Source organism: Galeopterus variegatus, unplaced genomic scaffold, assembly GCF_000696425.1.
Source record: "Galeopterus variegatus unplaced genomic scaffold, G_variegatus-3.0.2 Scaffold1916, whole genome shotgun sequence".
Classification (NCBI taxonomy): Eukaryota; Metazoa; Chordata; class Mammalia; order Dermoptera; family Cynocephalidae; genus Galeopterus; species Galeopterus variegatus.
In genome coordinates, this window is record NW_007728027.1 from 49572 (window position 1) to 54891 (window position 5320).

At 41.4% G+C, this 5320-nt stretch overlaps 1 protein-coding gene across 2 annotated transcripts in view; it reads left to right on the forward strand.

Annotated features, from left to right (window-relative positions):
• The first annotated feature begins 294 nt into the window (after positions 1 to 294).
• IPO11 (importin 11) overlaps positions 295 to 5320 on the forward strand; it is a 251868-nt gene continuing 246842 nt past the window's right edge. Inside the window, exon 1 of one of the 2 annotated variants that reach the window (XM_008579583.1) lies at positions 295 to 480. The gene's annotated coding sequence lies outside the window, so the exon portion shown is untranslated. Of the gene's footprint in view, positions 481 to 580; positions 608 to 5320 lie in introns of those variants that run through there. The other variant, XM_008579584.1, reaches the window with a different exon arrangement.

The window sequence follows — 5320 nt, forward strand, 5'->3', positions numbered from 1 at the left end:
ACAGTTTGGCAGTTGATAACTAGAACAGGGAGGGTAAAATGGTTCTGAATGAAGCTTCAATCAACCCAGGAGACAACTGATTTTCCAGGTGGTGGGACCACGCGGACCTAAGGTTTCCACGGTTACAGATCGCGCTAGCCCCGGCTCCCCGTTATACATACTGCGCAAGCGCACACAGCTGATTTGGCCACCTGGCGCCTCCGGGTTTGAAGAGTAAGCCCCTCCCTCCCCTTCCTGCCCTTCGCCTATCACCTTCTCCCTTTGCCTATTCCGGGCGCGCTGGCTGTCTCTGACGTACTAATCGTGCGTCCGCATAGTTTGGAGCCGCGACTCTGAACATGGCGCGTTCCTAGAAGCCGCTTTCGGCATCAGTAGGCGGCGGCGTGTGGACTGGCAGCGTGGGGCGCGGGACCAACCGACGCCACTTCGTGTTGGGAAGTGGGAGCGGGAGGGCCGGTCTATTCCGGACCGAACCAAACGGTGAGGCCGCCGCCCGAGAGCCACAGCGCGCGCGAGTGGAGGAGAGGAGTGGGTTGGGAAGCCGAAACCCGAGAGGCGAGGGAGGAACGTGGGGCTACCCCGGGAGGCGAAGGATAGCAGTACCGAGGTGAGGGCGGCTTGCAGGCTTGGCTCTCTGCAGCTGGAGGCTCGCCGAGGCAGCCTGGGAGCGGGAAGCACGGTCGCGGAGGAATCAGGGTGTGGGCTAGCAGGAACTGTGCCAAGCTGAGCAGAGCGGAGGGTACCCATTGTGGCCGCGGTTGCGGGCCCGGGTGATGTATTTGCCCTTGAGGGATAGTTGATGCAAATTTTGAGAGAACGCGGTTATTTTTAGTATAAATCCTGTGTGTATTGTTATTGCACACACGATTTTGCTGCTGATAGCAATACTGTGAAAGCTTTAAACGTTAGAACCTTCTTTGCCTTTACTAAAAAAGTAAGTTATACATTTTCATTGCGCTTCACGATGAGGTATGGCTGCCAGTGTTCAAGCTCAGCGACTCCTGCTTTATATTTGGGAGTATTTGTGATTCAGCAAGATTATTTTGCGGCCCATTGCATTTGTCGTTTTGGAAATTCTTTTGTGACATGGTAGTGAAAGGGAGAAGTACTCCTGTCTCAAAGTGATTTGACTTAATAGCAAGGATTGGTAAAATTGCCTATTGGTGCCAAGGTTGCAATTGACATACCTCCTCCACCGCAATTTAAACGAGCTCAGTTGCAGTGTGCTTGAGATTTGGTTATTTCTCAGAAGGGAGTAAGGAAAGGGCAGTTTGCAGCCGCAATGCCTTTTCTTTTTTTTTTTTTTTTTAAACCTTGGATAGGGATTTCTCTTTTCCATTTTCACGTTATTTTAAACTTCTCTGTTCTGTACAGAGGCTTCTGGTTAAGGGCAGAGTGACTGTACTGTATGAGACATCCATTGCCTGACAGCTTTTCTTACATCTTTTGTCACTGAGGAAGATTTCGGTGAAATTAGAAAGAAAATTTCCTATTGCTTTTGATAGGATTGTGGAATTCTTCCCGCTGGAACTTAGCACAGGGCATAGGAGAAACAGTTGAATTATAGCAATGGTTTGTGTTCATGTATTATAGTCCTAGGGCAGGAGGGCCATCTCTACCCTAGATATACTTCCTAAAGCTGAAGAGAATCCTCACTACAGATGAATTTGTTTGTGATAACACGGTTGGAGTTTCTAAACAAACATGTAAAGATTATTTGGGAATTGATAGGAACATCTTTAGATTTTGTGACATTCTGAATGTATTTACATTCAGAATCAAACCAGAATGCAAAATAATCCTTCTATGTATGTGGCAGTTAAAATATACTGAAGGGCTGGCTGGTTAATTCATTTGGTTAGAACGTGCTGCTGATAACACCAAGGTCCAGGATTCTGTCCTTGTACTGGCTGGTTGCCCAAACAAAACAATATACTGATGATTTTTCCAGAAATAAATATATGTATTTTTCCAGAAATAGAAATATTCATATTTTGGGAACAGTAGTATGTTTGATTAGTTGTATGTATGTATGTATATACATGTTGTATGTATGTATAAACATGTGTGTTTGTATTTAATCTCACTTCTCCTAATTTAGTGTTATTGATGGTTGTATTATTTTGTGTTGTATGTATGTATATACATGTGTGTTTGTATTTAATCTCACTTCTCCTAATTTAGTGTTATTGATGGTAGTATTATTTTACTGGTTGTTGAATCTGATTCATCTAGTTGAAGAAACTGAGGCCCAGAACTGGTAAGTGACTTGCGTAAGTCACACATATCTAGATTCACAACCCAGGTTCTCACTCATTCCAATGTTTTTCTTTTGCCGGTCACTGCCAGAGTTCATTGTTAGAACTGAACTAAAACATTCATGAATGACATTTAGGCATTCATTTAACAACAAGCATTTATTGAGTACTGGACAGGCAGTCCAACAATCCTGAGTGTCCCTAGTAATTGTTCCTGTTTTCCGTGGAGGCTGTTAACCCACCATCTTCCTTCCTTTCTCTTTATTAAATAATTTTCCTTCTATTTCACAGAGGAAATGAAATACATCAGACAGGAACTTCTCTGTTTTCTGTTCTCTTTCACCTGCAAACATGTCTACCTCTCTCTGTCCATCTCTAATTGTGCTCTGAGTTTTTTCTTCTCAGGAGGAGTGTTTCCTCTGCTAGGGCTGCTATAGCAAAATGCCAGAGACTGGGGAGCTTAAACAAGAGAAATTTATTTTCTCACAGTCTGGAGGCTGGAAGTCCAAGATCAAGGTTCAGATAGAGTTGCTTTCCTGTGAGACCTCTGTTTTTGGCTTGCAGATGGCCTTCCTCTTGCTGCCCCTTCATGTGGTTGTTCCTTTGTGTACATGCAGCCTGGTGTTTTATCCTCTAATAAAGACACCAGCTATATTGGATTAGAGTCCCACCCCAGTGGCCTCATTTTATTTTAATCACCTTTTTATGAACCTTAACTCCAAATACTGAGGGTAATAGGTTTAGCACTTGAAAGTATGAGTTTTGGGGAACACAATTTAGTCTGTAACACTCAGTTATCCCTCTTTAGGGATAGTTCAACTGGCCCTAACTTATCAGGATTAAGCACATTTAAGTCTCTAATCTTAAAAATACTCTCCTCACCCTAGCTTTGCCTTCTGCTTTGTAATTATTTTACTTTAGTTTTGTGAAAGAGTTGTCTGTATTCATTTTCTCCACCTCCTTATTACTTAGTCTTTTAAAAATATTTTGAAGTCTAGTAATCTTTTGCAGTCACTGAATCTGATTGGGTGGTGGTTACTATTGATCTCTTTGTTAAATCTAATGGAATTTTTTAAATCATTTGCCATTTTGTTTACTTGTTCCTCCTTGCACTTTTCTTCTTATGGTTCTGGGACACTGTATTCTTTTTATTTCCCTCTTAAGTCTGGACTGTAAACACATATATATTAAAATGTAAGGTAGTTAATAGCCTTTATTTGTTTTGTTTTTGGCAGCTGGCTGGTACAGTGTTAATAGTCTTAAACAGAAAAATTAAGAAGGATGTTTGGACCAGAGAGATTCTGAGTTGAGGGGTGTGCTGTTTTAGATTGGTAGTCAGGGAAGACCTCTTTGAGTAGAGGACAATTTGAGCAGAGACTGAAATGAAGTTATAGAGTAAGACATGCTAATATCTAGAAGCAAGAGCTTTCCAGGCAGAGGGAACAAACTGTACAAAGAAAGGATAAGACACATTTAATGTATCTATTTCACTAAACATGGACACATATTGTCTCCAACTCGGTATTACTATAGACTGCTCCAAGAGTGTCCATAGTAACAACCTTGTTGTCTCCTCTTCCTTGTACACCTGTGTGCAGTATTTTCTTTGGTTATAGCACCAGGTGTGAAACTGCTAGGTCATAGGAGATATAGATATGTGTGTGTCTGTCCTGGTCATAGGATACACACAGATTTATACACATACTTAATAATTTCATTAGTCAGCAAGATTGCTCTCCAAAGTGGTTGTGCCAGTGTATTCTGGTGGAAAAACATAGGGGTTTCTGTTTACATACATTCTTGCCAACACTGAATATTTCCAGACTGTGATTTTTGCCAGTCTGATGATTGTTAAGTAGTATTTCAATGTTTTTGAAATCCCTGTTAACTAACCAGTGAGGTAGCATCTCTTCTGATGTTTATTAGTCATTTGGTTTTTCCCTTCTGTGAATTGTCTATTTATATCCTTATCCAATTTTCTTTTGTATTTCTTGTCTTTGTGATTCGCAAGAATTCCTTGTATATTTTATATTCTGTGTAGTAACCCTTCGTTTTAGCCATTTAAAATTTCATCTCCTAATCTTCACCTTGTTAACTTTGCATATGGTATCTTAAATTAATTTTGGGCTGAAACAGAATAAAATAGGCTATAGACTTGATGTTGTATTTTGGTTCTTTCTCAAGTCTAAAGCTAAAGAAATGCCAGTTAATTTCACTTGAGGTATGGATAGCACTGTGATCAGTAAAACTGTGGTAACCTACAGAGAACACTGGGTTGGGACAAGAGTCTTGCATTCTAGGTTCCAGAAATGTCACTAATGAGCCTGTGACTTTAGAGAAGTCACAGTTTATCTCTTTAACCCCTTTGGCCACAGTTTCTTCATTCAGTAAAACAAAATGCTTAAACTAGATACACTTGCTGTTTAGAGAACTGATCTGATTGGCTCCAAGGTGATAGAAAAATTATTTTAATGATAATATGAGGAATGGTTTTTAACTGTAGGAACATTACTGGTCATACAGCCCATGCATGTTTGAATATATGGATTTTTTTTAAGGGCAATTACTCCTTAGGCTGAACTCTCAGAACAAGAATGGGATTCTTCTAAGATACAGTGTTTTAGACAGTGATGTCCTGGACTGGTAATTAGAAACTACCAGTCAAAGATGTCTGTATTTGGAGAGAACTGATGATCCCTTAGCTAGCAAAAGGTTTTGACTAAGTTTAGATTATTGGTTATAGTTTATTATTTAATTTGGGCATGGCTGTTATTCTGCTTCAGTGTCTTGCTTAAAATCAAGCTTACAGGGCTGGCGCGGTGGCACACTGCTACAGTGCGCCGCTTGGGAAGCGCGGTGGCGCTCCCGCCGAGGGTTTGGATCCCACATACAGACCGGCCGCTCACTGGCTGAGTGAGGAGCGGGGGCAGCGCCTAGGGTTGCGATCCAGTTGCTGGTCCCGGTCCGGTGAGGGCGCGACACTGAGGGTTGCGATCCGTTGCCGGTCACGAAAAAAAAGACAAAAAGACAAAAAAAAAAAAAAAAAAAAAACAAGCTTACAA